This window comes from Argiope bruennichi, chromosome 4 (genome assembly GCF_947563725.1).
Source record: "Argiope bruennichi chromosome 4, qqArgBrue1.1, whole genome shotgun sequence".
Classification (NCBI taxonomy): domain Eukaryota; kingdom Metazoa; phylum Arthropoda; class Arachnida; order Araneae; family Araneidae; genus Argiope; species Argiope bruennichi.
Window position 1 is genome coordinate 13,117,023 of NC_079154.1, and position 21,160 is coordinate 13,138,182.

Here is a 21,160-nt window from a genome sequence, read left to right on the forward strand (position 1 = left end):
TGATTATTGGTATTAGTAATGGTAATTATGACTTTCCCATAAAAATTGTAGAAATTTAGTCCCGAAAAAAAGTTAGAAAATAATTATGTACTACATTTTGGAATAAAAATTGCTTAGTAAAATTGTTAAAAATTGCGTCAACCCATCAGGGTACCAATAAAGGGATGGAAGGTTCGGAAAGAAGGAAAAATTCCTACGTTTCCGAAGGCCTTGATCCAATGACTATAGTTTTGGAAAAGGAAAATGCATTTCTTTTCTACTTTGCACAAATACGATTAATACATTTGAATATTATCGCTTGATATGTGTAAATGTTCATCATTCCAAGGTAAATGTTGGTGCCTTTATTCTCACAATGAAGTTAGTCAGCCCCAATCATTAATTAAAAAGGGCATTATTTCTTTAAAAAATAAATAAATAAAGATTCAAAGCTTTTCACGAACATGATATTTTATATGTATGTTTACATTTGGATTAAAGAATATCTCCTCAGCTTTTGCAAAGATTTAAGTCCGACATCGCAGAATGAGTTCAAAATTTAATGCCGAGTTTCATTTTTTATTATCTTAATAATACAAATGCTACAGTATTTACTTAAAAATAATTTAATTGTGTAGTATTCTGTTATGAAAATTATACAGGGTTTATCTTTACTGCAGAAGGATCTTTCCCAATCGGGAAATAATAGAAGGCATGTTAAAACCTGATATTAATAAAAACGATGCGCTTCTTTATTTGTTTTACATGACAGGTCCGCATTAACTAAAAAACAAAATCACAAACATGTTATCAACGAAATTTTTATTAAAAAAAAGTATGATAAAATGAAATAAAAATCAGATGCTGTAATTTTATTTTAGAATAAATCACAACAAATTGCATTTAAGTTATCAGTTTATTAAGTAATTATACTTGTTACTTGATTTGTGTTATTAAATGTCAATTTAATGTAAAAGTAATTTAATTATTCATTATTATTATGTATTTTTCATCATATCAATTTGTGCATCGTAATTAAAATAGATACAAATTTTGTTAGATAGAAAGATAAACAAATGACTTATTCAATCGAAAATTAAAGTCTATCCTGATAAATGCCAGGCGGAATTATTCTGAAGGAAGAAGTCAATTCCCCCACTGCCCAAGTTAGTATATCATGGAGTTATAAAATGAAGCAAGGAAACATAAGACCTAGATGTCACGTTAGATAGCAAATTAACCTATAAAATGCATATCAGCATCGTCAAAGATTTTTGCAGAGCCAAAGCACAACTCTAACCCTTTCTAGGCAGAAGTCCAAACTCTTGCTTGGGAACAAGGTACTTTTATATATGTCACCTCTCGGCCCATGGATTTGCTATGCCTCACCTGTTTGGGGAGCAGGTGTCAAACCAATAATGGGAAAGGGGGAACATTCCAGAACAGGACCACACGTGAAATTAATAGAACGCCATGGTTTATAAGAATTAAAAATATCTTGAAGGATCTAAGATTAAACATAATCAAGAAATTTCATCAAAAATAGTGGACAAATAAAATTAGAAACTGGATGCAAGAATGAACTTTGCTGTAAGAGGAATACTAGCCTATTATCTGTGTAGTAGCAGAAATAGAAGACGGTCACACACCCTCTTTGTTAGAAAGTCAAACAACTGACTCTGCCCCCCTATGGATCTTTATTCTTTAGTCAAGAAAGACTAAATGGGCAACAGATGTTAGGATTGTCATGAGAATAAATAGGCTTAACTTAGCCCCCATTTTCTTTTTTTCCCTCACACCCTTCTCTACTTCCATTCATGCAATGATAAAATTAAAACGTGTATCAAAACTCTTTCCATAATTAAACCGTTGGACTATATTTAATTTTAGGCAAAAGTCGTATATCGCGTCATTAATCTTTACTTTACAGTTCAAGCGGAAGATCATTACATATTATACCCCAGCATTATTACATATTCTTTACGAAATATATATTAATGCAATACGTACCTTTGCAATAGACTTTCTTTTGTTCAGATCGACCCAACAGTCCGATGCACACGTCCGATTTCAGCCGGAGTCATTAGTGCAACCTGCTGAAGAAATAATTAGTGACCTGGAACACATTGACAGAAGTTGATACATTCTTACCGCTGTTGCGATGTCGGTAATGAAATTACCAGAAATTACGATCAATATCCCATCCACCCACCCTCCGTTTACGAAATCTGATATATACATACAAATGGTATGAAGAATTTATAACAAACGAGTTAAATATAAAATAAAGCAAATAATAGCGTTAAACCCAAAGTACTCTTTTCGAGACAATGTAAAGCAAACATTTTTTTTTTTTTTTAAATGAGACTACAAAAGTGAAGCTGAAAGAATAGAGACTAAGAGAAAAATACCATTTAGCAAAATTCCAATCTCAGACTGCATCAACTCCAGCTATTTCTCCAGCCAAGCTTCAAAAATCATAAACGTCAATTTCAATTCCATAATACTTCACTTTGCAGTATACTTCAAGCGAGTTTGATGTTTTATTATGCCGTTTTCCATTGCCTGTCTCATGCATTGTTTCGCCATCTTCATTTTGCACATTCATTTAGTTAAATTTAATCCTCAATCACTTTAATTTCACTTTAACTTAATTTGAATACTTTTATGCTTCTAAAGAAATTTGCAATCGATTTTTTAATGATTTTCCGATGCGTTTGTGCTTTAACTTAAGTGTTTCCATGACATTGCATTAAAATAATTTATATTTTAATTTTTTGATTATTTTATGCTATTTAGACAAATAAGTTTCGACTTCTTTGTGGCTAAAAGTAACCGAGATATGAAACTTTAAGTTTCATCATATTAATATTTTTTAAATTTCATAATCAATTAATTTAATTTTATGAGTGACAAAACAATATTGTGAATATTAAAAAAAACATTTTTTAAAAACTTTTTAAAAATATTGAATTATGAAGTTTATTTTACACTACTAAAGAAAAGAAAAAAAATTTAAAGTTATTTTAAAACCCCAATTTTCTGGTTTACTGAAAAAAAGAGAATATAATATGTTTATAAAAAATGTAGGAGTAAAAACAAAACAAAAAAAAATGCATCAAGTACCAAAAACATTTCGATGAAAGAATTAAATTATAATGAATATCATGAAGAACATTTGTAAATATCTGTTAAAACATGTTTTAATTTTAGCTATTATTCTTTTTCCATTTATGATTCAATTTTATATAAAGAAAGTTTCTTATAACTGCAAACTTACTGGTGGATTAATAATAATAATAATAATAAGGATGAGGGTAAAGATTGCATCTCTTTGGGTATAAAAGAAAAATCAGTGGTCACAGAAAAGAAGAACGTATCAATATATCTCATATCTTCCTGGTATCTATCGAAAATGTTCCAAAACTAAAATAATAGATATTGATTACAGACTATTTATGCACAAATGGAATGAGCAAATAGAATAGATTAGCGTATTCAAATTTGAAACTTCAAAAGTAACATAGTACTGTTTTGCTAGTTTTCTGAATGTTCCTATGGTTATATCTTATAAATAAAATATTCGTATTTCCTATTCTCTCTTACTTTCCATTGTGAAGAAAATAATACACATTACAATAATCCTTTAAGCTTTCTTAGGCTCTTTTTTTTTTCTTAGATAAAATAAAATAAAAATTAAAGCCTTGTTTATTACTTATTTCAGAACGATCGAGAAGATCTTCAATTATGTATTAAGTCAGCGAAAGGACAGGAACTCGAGCCTTATCTCCCATATAACAAACTTCACAGCTCAACGTGACATCACTAACAGAAAATTACTGTATTTCGCGAGTATACCGTATCAGCGTATATTGAAAAATGTCTTGATAAGGAACTTGTAATATTCTATTTCCCGTTTAGGAAAGTGAATGTGGCTTCGGTTCATTATGTTTACAACCATAAAAGCTCTTCAGAACTAAATTGCAGTACACAGCTGTGGACTAACGACAAGGTGGTCTAGGGGGGGGGAGGGGAGACGAAAGACCTCCCCCCCCCCCCCGAAGCTTATTTCAAACTCTTAAATGACCGCATATTAGCTCTCCAGGGGTTGAGGAAATTCACACTTCCTTACCAAGTAGTCATCTCAATGACAAGAGTGACTGATGAATTTTCATTTCCGATGATTATCAGATACATCAGTAATAATTACCATTAATGGGTCAGTTCTATAGATAAGACAAATTTATACCAGGCAGCGATATGTATTCTGAAGTAGGGGGACCTTTCGGACAAGAGGGAGAAAGAAAAAGTATGTTGATACCCGCCCTCCCAAGTTGCAGATTTTTCTCATGGTTGTCATTCAGTTTTCAAGAATCAGTTACATGTAATCATTCTTTTAAATGTTTGTTAACAGAAACCGCATATTAACGACCTCCCAACGTGTCCACTTCTCTCCCTAAAGTAAGGTGGGGGTGAGGGAGATTATCTCTCTACCTAAAATTCATTGCTTTAAATCCACACATAGTTTAGGAAGAATTGATTCATTGCCCTACTTCTACAATACTGGATGGTTAATTGCTCTTTCCTTTAATATCAGATGATTAATTGTCCTTCCCTTTTATAACTAAATGGTTAATTGCCCTTTCGTTTACTACTGGGTGGTTAATTGCTGTTTTTTTAATCCAGGATAGTTACTTTTTTAAAATTTAATTAGCATTTGAATCTATGTTTGTTTTGAAATTCTTCATTCATGCTTTTCTGTAACTATTAGTTTTCGAATTTTATTCCTTTTTATCAATAAATATTTTTATTCATTGCAATCTGCTCTATGAAATTGCCATATTAAAAGAAAAAAATATATTTATCCCAACTCCTGCTCATTAAAATCTTACGGTAAAGTGAACCCATCTTTGTTTCAAGGGTCCCAAGTCAAAATAGCTGGATGGTCTCCCCAGAACTTTCTCGCATACTCTCTAATAAATATATTTATATATTATTAAATGACGGGCCATTGGTGATCAGTAGTTACGAAAGGTCCCATTAACGTGAGGTCTTTGGAGATTAATAGTTAAGATATAATTAATACCGTACCGTAAAATCCAAAATGTATCATTTCGGGCACTTTTTGTCCCACCGGTAACAAAATTATGACATAGAAATGCAATTGTAGTCACAAAATCACAAACCAAATTTTATTTAAGTGGATACATTTAAGAATTATTTTGTTTATATTATTACGTTTAAAAGCATAGACAATAGACCTCTTCAAATATGATACAAATCTACACTTTGAATGATAAATCTATGTTCTAAATATTATGCATCTAGCACTCTTCGTTTTGTAGTTATCATATTAACTTATGTTCAGACAAATTAGACAAAAATGGACAGGTAAAAATTAATTTCCTTGAAACTTTAATAGAAATAAAAAAAAACTGATTTTAAAGTTTGTAGATCATTATTTGTACTAAATACCAAATTTCATCTGCTTAGCTCAAAGCATTTTTGAGGTATCGTATTCAAAAACAGATAGATAGGCATAATTTCAAAAATGTGTTGTTGTTTTTTTAATTCAGACACATCTGAAATGTGGAGATTCAACGAAATCTAGAGTTCATGTTTACACTATTTTCTCTTTGAATACTTCGTATATGAAAAAGGAAAAAGATTGAAAGCCCAATTTTAGTATATGAAAACTGAAAAGGAAATTAACTGAAATTTTCTTATTCTGTTCTAAATATTAACCTCAGCTGAATTATATTTCTTAACCTTTCAGAAATTTTATTTCCTTTAACATGTAAAAATAACTGCTCATAGCAAGTTCTTTCGAATCTGGCTGGCATAGAATTATAAAAATGGAACAGCTCATCCTTATTTTGACAATTATTAGAAGATCGCAACACGATAGATTAAAGATAGAAATCAGTTTCTTATTTTTTTTTTCATATGAAATAAAATAAAATAAAATAATTTAACGTAAAATTTAAAATAGAATGAAAATATTTTAAGTAAATTTCTGGAATATAATGAAATTGGGTCACCCTTCATTAACTCATAAATGTGGAATATGGTAGGATTCGTTTTATTGCATATAGGATTCTAAATAGGCTCAAATGATTAATTATAGTTTTTCTTTCCTATGCTGAATTTTGTTATTCAAGTAAAATTTTTAAGTTACAATGCTTCGATAATGCAATGTCAATATACAATGAAATCATATATTAGATAATAAATAATGCTAATGGCAAGCAATTTTCTGATTATAAAAAATTCTGGCGAATGCTCTTTTGCCAGTTTTAGATTTGCAACCGAAATGTACATACACAACTTTATCCATCATTTTTTTTCTCTCGCAGACCTGATATATCGGATCAGTCGGGAGTAAATTTCATCTCACTGGTGTGATGCAGAAATTTTAAGTGTGTCTTCCAGTTCAAGAGTCGTCCTTTTCATTTGATCAAGAGCCAAAACTTCTTCCATTCCAAAATCTCAAGATATTTAATTATAATCTAAAAATGCATTATTTAGATATCAATTATTTCAAAGCAAGGCATTAACTAAATTTCCTGACTGTCATAATATAGCTCTGTATTTTTTAAGCATTCCTTAATTCCCCTTATTTTCTATCTATAACTATCAGAAAATTTGATTAATGTTTAAAAGCTTTCTATTAATTACCTTACTCTAAAAAAATAGTAGAAAATTAAAAACTTAAAAAATTCCAAATCCGATATTTGATTTTTTTTTTTTTTTTTTTTTTTTTTTTGACAAGATTATGCGTGGATCTAAGGGCCATGAAGATAACGCAGGTTATGAAATTACGAACTTCAAATAGATTTAACTAATAAAAAAAATTTAAATCATTCATCATAAATTTTCACACCTTTTTTTTTTTGGTATATGACATCTAAAAGCCGTAAAAATATCAATTTCCCAAACAAAAATATCACGTAAATTGAATAGAGTTTGAAGGATTCATGATATTTAGGTTTTGCAAAGCCTACTCCTTCCTGTCAAATATTCAAAATTATAGTAGTCCTTTAGTAAGCAAACTAGGTAGTTGATGTAATTGAGCAAGTTCATTTAAAAAAATTTATTTTAATAGAAAAACATATATTTATTTCACAAACATACAAAATTAAATTATATATACATATTATACGTATAAATTATAAACAACTAAATATCATTAATTACATTTTTCGAGAGAATCTTTTTTTATTACAGAAGTGTCTTGAAAAATAATGCTCAATGTTTTGAAAAAGAATGCGCATTGCAAACAATAAGAATAAAATTTGAGGTTTGTCAAAAACTTATCGTTTGCTACTGATATTCCATGATTAAATATCGCATAATTATTTTCCTTCGATATTTAATCTTTATCTTCAGGATATAATAAATATTATAATGTCTAAGCAGTTATGTGGCCCCAAGGTAACTGATATCCAGTAATTTACTATCCATTTTGAGTTCATCTCTTCCTTCTTCTGAAAACTCCGGATTCCTGGGGAGATCCGTTAAATGAGGCATTTTGTGGTCCATTTGCCTTAATTATTTACATCCATTTTAAGACAATTTAAAATTTCATAACTGGAGTCAATTGGCGACTAACAAAAATAAATGAATGTAAAAATGTTTCAGGCTTTTTTCCTAAGAAGAGAAATGAAAATTGTGACTGTGAAAACTGACTGTAAAATTTTATCTAAATCAAACCGCATTAAGATATGCACCAAACATTTTGCCTCTAATTCTTTCGATTGAGAAACATTGGAAAGAATTTGGGTAAAGAAAACGGCCAAACAAACTTTTTTTATTTTATTTTCGTGACCGTTTGCAACCCAAAAAAAAAGAAATAGCCACTCAAGGAAAAGAAGTACTCGAGACGTGATTGCAGTACCGTTTGATTTCTTTTTTATTATTATTTAAATAAAAAGGAATCGAAATGTTTACTTAAAGAAAAAAAATTACTTTTAATTATTTCAAAGAAAAACGAGTAAAAAAAGAGGTCATGTTTTAAATTAATAAACTCTGATATTGATGTAATGAACAATAAAACATTACTTTCAAATGATATTTTTAAAGCAAGGCGAAAAAATTCTTTTTACGAAATGTCATGCCACCCCAACATTGGGAAGAAAGAAGATGCGCAAAAATGTTTTAGAATATGCCAAGATGAGCGATATGTTGCCAAACAATACATTCCTAGTCTAAGGTTCACCACAAGTCATGTGACACATCTTGAGTACGCTCGATTTCAGAAGAAATAACTAACTTCCTCCATATATATATAGCAATTCAATGATTAAAATGGGAGGCATTTTTTCTCTGCTCAGAATAATGATACATTATTGTTGGTCGATTGTACAAAGTTGATTCTGAAATAAGTCAAATATTAACACTATCTATCAAATTTCGTGTATTTGGGATAATTTAAGTTAATTATTGACCAATAAAAATTAGAAAAATCCTGTTTCAACATTTATCTATTGCTTTTATTTTAATAGCTGAAAAATTTAACTCAGATCGAAATAAAAAAAACATTTTAAAGGGGGTTTTTTTATATAATTTATTTATTATTTAATAAAATACTCAACATATTTCACTCAAATTAATCAATATTTCTTTTAGTAAAGAGTTAAACTATACTTTCTTTCTTCTACTTTTAAATGTATCTAAAATTTTAATATACAAAGCAGACTTTATAATTCTTACAAATCTATATAATCCAGAATGGTTTTTGACCACTAAACTGCACTAAATCAATCAATCAAATCTATAGTATAATACAAATTCGGTAGATGGCAGCACGACTAAGAGGTGTTCCTTCATTCAGTTTATAGAAGTGTGGTGTTATCATTCAGAAATTATTTTAGCACAAAGTTGAGCCCGATAGTTTTTAAACAAAATTTACTAAATTCACTTATTAAAAAATGTTTTTTTAACTGTGGAAACCAGTAATATGAATTTCTATATTTTGCGTATTCGCACATCGTCTATTTTTTTCAGCAATAAGAAATTTGGGATTTAGGCAGGACATACCATAAGGTTCCCTTTTTAATAAACTGATTAATTTAATTTCACAATTCAACGCATTTTTAATTTAATGAACCAATTAATCATTTATTTTAGGTTCATAATTTCATTTATTACTTATGGAAAAATTTTATATTTTAATTTATCCAGTTATTATAATTCATGACACCACAGCTTCCCTGTTTGTACATAATATGCTTATAAATAGAGCAATAATTAAGTGAACGTAGTACAGACCGGATCCTTGCCAAGTATATTTGACAAAATATTGAAATCTTATTATTTTAAAATACGTATTTGAAAAAGACTTGATTTTACCCAAATATTTTAAACCAAAATTTATATATTTTACGAAATTATTTGGCACATATACTAAAAACATTTTTAATCAATATACCTGCATTTTTCTCTCAGCCCAGGTACTCTAGGTTACTGGCCACTGGTAATATGTAAAAAAAGAGAGAAAAATATAATATTTTGGAAATTTTTATTTATAGAACTATATAATTTCTCCCAATGCTGCTTTCCTATTTTAGGAAAGAATTATGTTTTACCAGCATAAATTCCTACGTAGAAGTACTTTAAATTATTACACGATAAATTACATAAATTATACTATAAATTATATTAGCATTGAAAATTATCGGTGTTAGTCGTATTCGAAATGCGGCGATTGACATTGTAATCTTATAAGTTATTTAATAAATATATGAAACTTACGATAATAAACTTGTGATAAATATGTGAAATATTTGACAATAATTGCAGCACAAGTTATTCCTTATTTATTTTTTTTTAAATTAAATGCATCTACTTATGAAAAAAAAAAAAAAAAACCAGAGAAAAAACGAAAAAAAAAATAAAATATGTCGTTGAAATTCTGTTGTTAATAATTTAAGATAATGATAACGATTCACGACTTCAAACACGAATCTTAGAGTCTCTTCGTGAAATATGAGGAATAGAGTACACTTGGTAAAAAGAGAATGAGAAATACCTGAAACCAAACTGTTATGAACGACGTAATCTTTCATGGAAATCTTTCCTCTTGTGCTGCCATCTATATTTCCTATTTATAAATTTATATTTTGTAGCATCTTTGAGTTTTCCCATTAGAAATCTATTTTTCCCCTTTTCCCTTTCCCTTTTTCTGTCACTTTCCCTTTATTTTTCAGAAACAGAATTCAAATATACAGCAAAGAAACGGAATAATATTTTAAATTCTGTATAGCTTTAAAAAATTAGATAATGATTTTTTTCTTTTCCAATTTTAACTTAGATGTGAATTAGCTCTAAAATATATAGCATTTTTTACAGCTTACAAACACAGTTTACAAGTATATAATAATATGTCGAAATAATATTGCAACATATTATTGACATAAATCGATTAACATAATATATGCATATTATTAATAAATAATATTTGCTTGTTGATAATATATATCTAATACAGGTTGATATTTATGCGTGCTACTTGAAATCATGTTATTTCATACATTTTTGCCATTGTTTCATGGAATATAACAATAAATTTTTATCCCTATTAAAACAAAATATTGTACGATATATCGCCGTATTGTTCGACGTTCTGACGTTCGACGCCGGCCAATGTCGTGAAGATATTGTAACAATATTGTTATTCATTTTGTGTCAATAGAGATATCTCTATAAACCTATTAGATCATACGCTGTTAGACTAGTATTTCCATAAAAAAAAGAAGAAAAAATCTGTGTTAAGTCAATGCAGTCAATGACAATGGGAAAGTGTCAATAACTTTTTTAATAGTAAATTTATTAGTTCTAAAAATATTTGACTTTTTTTTAATCGCAAATTATATTGCCAGCTATTTGTATTCATACTATTAAGATGATGTTTTTAAATATATTTTTAATCATATTTTGTCACCTACTGAGTTTTAAAAGTAAATGTCGAATGTATAGAATGCTTATATATAGGATACTGCGATATTAGAAAATAGGAGATTGTTTCAAGGAAGTGCAGTTGTAGTAAAATGTAAATTTCGTTTATTTTAATCTTCACATGTATTTTAAATGGTAAAAAGGTATTAATTTCCTATATTAAAAGGAAATTTTAGTAGCACTCAAATAACGACCAATAGTAATTTCTATACACGAAAGATGTGTCTTCAGTATCGAACTGGAAAGTTTAAAGAATGCCATTCACATGTTTCATATTTCCGAATTGAACTTTCTTCAGTTTTTCAGATCTGAAGACAAGTTTAATTCCTTAAGTAGAAGTGCTTTTTTTTTAAAAAAAATCTTTGTATTAAAGTATAAGTGTATTTTATTATCGTATTGAAAAACGAAGAGAATCTTTTTATGTGTTTCTAATTTTTCTTTTTCTAATATCTTTGAACTTAGTGGAATTACTTGAAAAACAAGACCATGAGTAAAAGAGAAGCCGGAATACAATAGAAACTTAATTAATTCAAACGTTTTTAATTTGAAATCGTTGGTATTCGGATTTTATTTCAATTTATTCTTTAGAATCCTGAATTTCCTATTAAAATAGAATATACAATTCGAATATATTTTTAATTCGAAATAAAAACTAAAATTTATAAAAGAAAAAATACTGAATTGTTTTCATTACTTAAATATGTCATATTTTGTGTCCTCAATGAACAAAAGGGAATAATTTTGTAAAACTGTTATTTCACTCAAAGATTTTATTTCTGCTTCGTATATTCAATCAAAAAAGCAATAATAGTGTTTTACCTTTTTGGCTAAAAACTTTGAACATGTTTGAGAGGAATAAAACTTCCGCTCAATCTTTCTTTTTACTTAAAGAAATGAGACGAATGTGAAGTCGATTTTATGCGAGATACTAGTATTCACCCGACATTGGATAATTATGATTTAAATGTATAGATGGCGCTAGTATAGCACTAGTTGAAAGATGGCAGATACAGAGCAAATAAGGAGAATGTATGAGTTTTACGATCATGAACAGATGAAGTGAGAGTGATCATGCTGTATAGATGAGCAAGTGAAATACGCCAGTACAGAAATGAAGGCAGTTTTATAACAGTATTTCCATAGGCAAAGCACGCATTATTTTCAACAGGATTTTTCGCTTCTTATAAGCAGCTGCTGGTTGAACGGGACTTTCCGCAGATTTATGAGGACCTGGTCTAGGCTTTCCTTCTCCAGGGGGATGTGTAACAACAACAAGATTTTTCGCTTGTTTAGTAGCTTTTCACCACAATACATTCACCAACACCTAGAGTAATCACGTAGAAAAATTTAATAAATCTACGTTTTTCAGTTTTCTTTCTTGTTTTTTTAATCAAATATATATTCACAGCTTTTAAAGAATACTTATTTCCTGACTCCTTCCAAAGAATAGTCTGAAACAAAAAATTTCATAAATATTCGTCTTTAAAAATATATTTTTCAAGAATTGTTCAGATTATTTATAACAAGAAACTAAATAAGAAAAAAAATGCAAATAATAAATAATTAAATAAAGTTTATTGGAGGAAATGTAATTTATCAGCATAAAATATTGCTCGAAATCTCTAGAATGCTGTTCAAAATGATGCATGGCATATAGAATCGTGAAGATATCGTAATAATATTAATATACATTTTGAACTAAAAGGGAATAGGCAGCGATTGGGATAAAAATCAAATGAAAATTTCTGCAGATCATTGTTTGATATAACGAGTTTAAAGTTACATTTACAAAAATTTAAGCTTATATCAGCTACACACATTTTATCGATATATACGTAGATTATCAACTATTTCTAAATACAGCAGAGAAAATATATCCGTTAAGATAGCTTCAAATACTAATTATTAGTAAGTGGCGTGCAGAAAAACCCAATCAAATGGGATGGCTGTCGTTTGATCATAGACCTTAGCTTTCGAGATCTGGAACTCCATGATTAGAAGCATGATTTAAGAAATTCGCAAAGTAAATCTGACACCAGATGTTAAGTTTAAACACCCACATGTTGACGCACATGCTTTATTTTTCGGAAAGTAACTTAAATACCTTCTTAGACAATTGACTGTTAGTTCAAAATGGTTACATCTATACCTAAATAGCTGTTATGAGGTGTAAATTCTAAATGAGAACATTAATATTTAAAAAAATACATCCAACGTTTATTTTTTATAGCGTGAAATGTTTAATATTCCACTTAAAAGAAATTTCGAACAGTGTCTTCGTAGATTGAAGATTTGGCAGGTGATGAAGACATCAGTCGGCAGAACAAATCCTGTCGATATATTGCTTTGTTCATTGGCGGCGAAGTGATTGGCTCTTCACAAACGCAATTTTGAACCGTGGTCAGATGACGAGGACAACGCCTGAGCTGGCACCCCATCTCACACTTCTGCATCACATTAATCGTTTGGTCCCGAAAGGACTTCTCGTGCACTAGATCCACTTATATGAGGGTTCTTGATGGAATCGGAGCACGAACGTGAAACCTTGCGGTTTCGAACTCGAGATTTTACCAAAATGTCACTGAGACCTGCGTGTTATATTAGATACCTTTAATAAAACAATTATCATTAATAATATGTAATATTAATGTAATAAAATAGACTCTTCTATAATACTTCTTCTATATTTTTCTATAATTACTATATAATAAATAATATATTCATTTATAATAATAATGCGTTCCAAATATTGTAGTCATTGTATTAAGTGTCAGAAACTCTTTCGAAATTGTACAACTATTATATACATTTTTATATGTTTTTTATTCTATACATTTCGTAAGCTATCTGTGATTTTGGATTGCTTATCTTAAAATCAAATGAAAGTCTCTAATCTTAAGGCCCCACAAATAATTTTACAGATACGCATCTAAAGTTAAATTGGAATCATTGTTATATGACTTTATGAAGGAAAAGGAAGTGTCAAGTTGAAAAGGTCCGAATGACTGTTTAACTTTACACTCCTTTCAAAGATAGGAAATATAGCTCCAATTGTTAAGTCTTTCTTCTTTTTTTTTTTCCCCTCCTTTCTTTCTTTTTTTTTTTTTTTTTTTTTTTACAGTGCTGTCGTCTTCACTGTCTTTTGTTTTAGAATTATATTAGATGTCATTTTCTAATTTCAAAAGATATGAAATATAGCTCTGATTGCTCAACTGTGTCAAGGCTTTTCTTTTTCTTTTCTTTCTTCTTTCTTTTTTTTATAGCACTGTCACCTCCACTATCTTATTTTAGTATTAATTATATTGGATATTTTTTTCTAATTTCAATTCAGTTATCTTTTGTACTTTAAAACTCTCATTAAATGCTTGACTAAGGTAACCATATGTTTTGGATCGGTAAAAATTTTAAATAATCGTTTCTTCAGTTTTTTAAAGACTCCCCTTTCCCATAGTCTTCCATTGGCAGTTGATAAGAGATGAATTTCCATTGATTGATTCTCGTTCCCATTAAACAGAGATGATTAATAGTTCGAATTGTGTTCACCTCGTTTTCATGATTCAAGTTGAGTTCAAGGCGAAAATGGTTTCAATTAATGGCTCGCAGATGTGAAAAAGATTTGAGAATTTCATATTTCCAGCTCCCTTTTTGACACATACGAATTCAAATGTCTTTCTCCTCATCTAGAAAATCAACGGAATTTCTAATCATCATATAGACAATTTTTCTCCTACACTTATTATAGTATCCCAAGTGCAATCGTTGCATCAGTTGCTGATAAATGAATTTAAAAAAAACAAACTAATACCACAAATTGTTGAAAATGAAAAGAAACCGCGTTCTCGAATGACTTCAGAAAAATTATACTTCCTCATTCAAAGGACCGTCTTGTTCTGAATCAAACTGGGCTGAAGCTCATGGACGCCACTGATTCAAGGCGTCAAAACATTTATTACATTAATTTTATTTGAACTTTTTAACCAAAACTTATTGAACTATAATTTTAACATTGATTGCACTGTATAATATCAACTATATTGTTGTACTAAGATATATAAATAAATAAATTTAATATTATTTATATAAAAATAAATTTAAAAATATTCAACAAAGTTATTAAATTATTATTTTTTAGCATTTATAATGGCACCGTTAAAATTAATAATGTACATGATTAAAGGTAATGGAAACTGACACATAAAATTTTATTTAGTGAAATCGCAATATATATATGTAGTAAAAATTTCATGGAAACACGCTTTCATTAACTTAAAAAAAACCAAAAAAATAATTGTTTATTAAGAAATTCTATACACACAAAGAAAAACCAATTTATTTAAATAATTATAGAATATGTATGTTCAGCATCAACTACGACTTGTCGGAAGTGCAGTATGGTGATCAGAACAACGTGAATGGTGCGTGCGTCGCGAGTCCTCGGTTCGAATCGCGCGTTTTGTTTTATTTTTTTACTTATGTATTTATATTTAATATTTTTTACTTTTTAAGTTTATATCTAAAAGTGTCTTTCCTGAAAAAACACGATTTTATTCAAAAAATATTTTTTTTTTTTTTAGTAATAACTATTAGAGCCTTTTTCTGTCTGTTCTCATGCTGACAATGTCATACAGCGCCATCTCGAATTCGATTTCGAAATGGTAAAATTAAGTTCAAAAAGTATAATTAATGATAGATTGTTTCGAATAACATGTTTAACTAATGCATTCATGACTTTTTTTATTTAAATGACCAGTTCATATGCAAGTAAAATTGAAAAATATTCATATGTAACTATATGTGATTCGTAAGGCTCTGTTATTCTTAAGGCACTGTTATAAAAGTAATTAATGAATTCGATTATAATGCATCTGTCAGTGACTCATATTTCTAAGATTTTGTTTTGAGTTCTATATTTAAAAAAAAAAAAAATTATATTTTCTATTTTTTACTGTAGCAGTACAAATATATTCTCAAAAATTGCTTTTAATTTAGTTTATTTCTATTTATTAGTAAAACATAAAGCATTTAACTTTTCATTCTTCTTTTTTCAGTACGATAAATCTAAGGCATACTTTCAATGATAAAATATCAAAATATTGCTTACCAGAATGCGGAAAAACAATCTATCTAAAAATGCTCATACAACTTTTAATAACAAACCAGAGGGCTCTAACAACTGACCTCATTCCGATATTTCCAGTCGATTAACAGCAAGGCAAGTCAATTAACTATCACCTGCAGGCGAAACTTATTAATTTCTCCCCAGTCCTCTGGTCACGATGGAAAGTGTGTCAGCGATTTCGTAAAAGAACACCATCTTTGGAACCGGGTTAAATCCGGCAGTAGATCTCAAATGTTTCGAACTTGTCCAGTTCTAATAGCTGAGGAGCTTGCGTTTTAAGTATAAATAAATAAACAACCTTATTTGAGGGGGTTGTTTATCAATTGCGAAAAGATCTAATATTACAGTCGTTACCTTTCTCAATATGCTTAGTTCTGCCGTTTTTATTAAGTACTTTTATATGTATATTAAAGTTTATAATTGCCGTGAACAATGTGCACATCTAATTTTAATAAGCTGACATTTCAAAAAATCATGATACGATGGTTTAGAAAATAACAGGTATCAGAATATTTAATATCAGTTGTTCTGTTAGTTGCAAGAATTTTTATTTTTATTTTCATTTTCTTATATTGAGTTGAAGGAAAAGAAGATCCGTCCCTTGTTTTTAAGATAATATAAACTATATGTTTATACATAATGAACATATGTTTCTAATATCTTATATAGCTATGTATATATTAATACTATTGGATACTATTTCTTAATTACATGGATGATGTTGGCCAAGTAGTTAGGTCTGACCTAAGCGCCGGAGCTTTCCAGTTCGAGACCCGTTATCATAAAGATCCATCGTGTATGTAGACCTGAGGCATGTTAAATCTGAAGTTGAGGGCCAAACATCCTCCCGATAGTGTAATGCGGAAGTTTAGAGAGGGGAGTACTGGCTCATGTGTTGTCCTCGTCATCTGAACGGGTTTCAAATTACGAAATCAGTTCTAAAATAGCCCTCGTATTGCTTCCAAACGCAATGTTAATATAACTAAGCTAAATTATTTGTTAATTATATCACGCTCTGAGTGTGATACGACTTTAATAACTCAAGAATTTAAATGCTCCTCAGAATAGATAGTTTAGCATCTAGAACAACTGCTGGATTTCCAACTAATTAGATTAGGCGATTAGCGATTGTCAATAGCAGTTGGATTGGGCGGGATTGCAGCCAGATTGATAAAAAAAAAATGCTGTGGAACTGACTTACGAAACAAACTGAGCTATATATGTGTATTCTATTAACCTATAATGGAAATTTGCAATGAAATCTAAATCGCTGAATGGAGTTTAAAATGTAGGCATTGGTCTAAATCATTACTTAATACCCACACCTCAATTTCTGTTTAGCGTCAGACAAAGGGGTGGACGGTTTTTTTCCCCAGTGTTTAAATTGACTGATTTATCAATGTGCAAATAAACCCAAACATGGATAAATACTAAGCATGGATACTTATGGATCATAAACTCTATTAGCACAACATTTATTTGCTCATTTTTAATGTTGGATTGAGCAAAGATCAACGAGCTGAGATCTGCAATTTTTATTTTATATGATTCATTGGAGGTAATTGCTAATGTTTTCTTTCGACATTATTTTTATTATGTATTTGGCATTACATTTTTTTTTCTGTTAGTGTTTTTTTCTATTTATTTCGATCCGATTTTAGTGATTGGCTTTGATCTGAGCGTTCGTTACAACTATGACTAGTTAAGATCCCATTGAAAAGAAACAATTCTCACAAACAAAATTTACCTATTATTTACCTAAATAATTATCTACTATAATAAACAAAAAAGATTCCTTACTTTCGTTAGCTAATCTATTAATCTACAATTTGTGTTAGTTAATCTGTCTCGATCATATCTGCGATTTTTTAAGGGGATAGCAGTCTATTTAGACGGGCGCATCTTCCAGTTGTAAAATATTAGAAAATGTTAATTCTTCATGAAACATAATGGCACAAAAATTATTTTTATACATCTTCAAAATTATAATTATCAGATCTGCAGTGATGCCAGTTTTATTTCCATGCAATTTTTTTCCTTAATCTTAATATAATAATTTAAAAATAAATTTGAACAGATTTTGCAAAAATGCTTTTAATAATCTTACATACTGCATTTATTATCTAGCATTGAAATAAATATTAATAAATTATTTACCGGTGCAACGCCATAGTTGTCACATGTCTTATATTTACCAGTCCTATCGCATTCATACACACGCGTTTTGCATTGATATTAAATAAACTTTTTGGGACGTTTCCATTGCTAGAATTCGTTATAAATTTTTAAAAATAATAGAATGACAGTCGACCCAAGCTTAAAAAATTATCTTGGTCTTTGTTGTTTTAGACAAGAGGTTAGAATCTACTTCAGTATCTGTTTTCAACGGAGTCTCGATTGTCAACAGATGAAGCTGTGTTTTTATTTAGTTGAAGCAACAGGTGTTGGTTGAAGTCACTTCTAAGATGAATCATTTCTGTCATTCTTGTCATCTATAAAAATATATTTTTCCAGGTGAATAATTATGTAGTTTTGAAAAAAATACATGACAGTCTATTTAGAATCTTGAATCTCGTTTTATTAAATGGTTAGAAGTCCTTCGCTATGGCTATTTAAAATGGCAATAATTTCTTTTCCTTTTTTTCATTTTTAGAGATTCTAATGCAGTTGATTCATAAGTTATCTTTATCTAAGTTATCTATAAAACACTTTCACATTTTAAAAAAATTATAAATATTAATTTTGCAATGATACCAAACAGCTTTGTGAAAATAGAGGTATTACCACTATAGAATTTTTTGTAGTCATAGAATAAAACATTTTTCATTAATATTCTCAAATATCTAAAAAACATGACGTATTTTGTGTTTATAGTTGTAGTAAGTCAGAAAAAAATCAAGAAGGAAATTTTAATTAAACTAAATGCATCCAAAATTGATACAGATCTAAAATGTTGGTATTAAGATAGTATACCAAATTTCCTTTATGCTGCTTGTTGTGTTTTAAAGTAGCCATTCTCACAAGCACATAGAATAATAAATAGGAGAATATGTATACTTTGACCGACTTAATTCAAAATTAAAGCCAAATCTATAATTTTCCCAATAACAATATGTTTTAAATTTCCCCCATCTAGTTTGTAGCATTTTTGAGTTAGTATTTTCACATCACACAAATAGAAACATTGACAGGCAGTCAATTCGTTGGCGGATTTGGTTCGTACCTACAATTCCAGTAAAAAAAAAGTATGTCAAATTTAATTTGTTTAACTAGTTGCGTTTTGTGGTAATCATGTTTATATAAACATGGGTTGACAAATAAACCTCCTGCAGGCGGGATCCAATTCAGCTTTACTTAGAAATCTGCAATTATGGCAAATAGCGAGCGTGCAATAAATTTCATCGAATTCTATGACAACTGCAATACCGTCACTTTCTTTACTATGCATTCTTGGTAATTAAACCGAAGAGGAAATAACCGTTACCCACTTTGTTATTTTGTCATCGAGAATACGTAAGACGTAAGCAATAAAAGTAATTAATAAGTTAATTAAAAGTAATAATTAAGCAATAAAAATAATTTCGCTACGATAATTCTTTTTTTCTGTTCGTCTATGGATTCCGAGACGACCACATTTCGACGACTCCATCTGATTAAGGGGTGAGACGCAGAACAATGAGTGTATTTCCGGTATTCCCTTTGACTTTGGATTTCCCCTATTAGATACTATTAAATGTAAACATCTCCTCCTTTCACCCCTATTTTGACGGATTAAACCCATTCTAACGCATGCGCAAAAGCGCGGAAGGTTTTATAATCCGTTGCTGAACAGTAAGTTTCTACTTCTATTCTGCACAATTCATGATCAAGATAAACAAGCAATTCCCATCACCCTATTACACATATTTCATATATCTGGATCGAGAAATTTGATTTCTGGGCATTTTTTTTTTTTTTTTTTTCATTCGCCGTTATTTTAACACACATCTTATGACATACATTAGTAAAAAGTAACCACGCATATGCGTAGAAAACGATGCACGAAAATCTCACAAAATGAAACAAAAAAGAATAATCTAAATTGTTTTTATCAAAAGAATATGAAAAAATTAATAGCAATTTAAAAAATTTGATATTTATTTATATTCGTACTACATAAATTACAATATTCGAGTTGATTTTTCAAATTCTTTCCGTTTTCCTTACATATGATAATATCATTTGTGTGCATTAAAAGCATAGAGCTGATATATCAGCTCTATGATTAGTATCTCAGCTCTATGATTAAAAGTATCAACTTAAAATCATTCGTAATGCGCATCCGCAGAATCAATTATGGATCTCTCTTGATGAAGTATTCCATCTTGAAGTATCCATCATCCGGACTTAAAGGTCACTAAAATTTTCAATTAAATATTTTATGTAACATGGTCTGAATAATTTCTCCAGCCAAATATTTAAAAACAAATTTTGATAGATATATAATCCATACCTTTTCAGAAGCCTTTATGCCATTCTGCTTATTTTACTACTTATTTCTCTTCTTTCCTATCAACTCTCTTAAAATTCGTAAAGAAATGCTCTGCTATTTGTAGTTTTATTTTAACAATGTGCCTAATTTAATCTAAAACATTATAAAATTTGGTATTTTTCTTACTATTAATACTATATCTATATCTATACTTAGAAATAAAGCTCAATGTGTGTGTGTGTTGGCGCTCTACAGGCCAGGTCATTTGACCTATAGCTACCAAATTTGGTACATGTATACCTTAGAGGTCGGGAATGTGCACCTGGGGTCCCTTTAATTGAATTTTTAATTACAATTGTAATTATTAATTAAAAACTAACTTTCCCGCCAAAAAACTCTTCCATTTTTCCCCGCCGCCAAATGAGTAAGGCTTCAGTTTTTTTCCCCGACAGAATTGAGGCTAGGGTTAACATTTTTCGGCCGATTATTTCAAACGATTCTGTTTATTTTCTTAATGTTTGATGCATTTAAAATTAGACAACGTTAATTAATCTATGTTTCAGATTCATTCTGAAGTACTTTTGAATTAAAATAACACAGAATAAAGGAAATTAAAAATGTATAATCTGCATAGC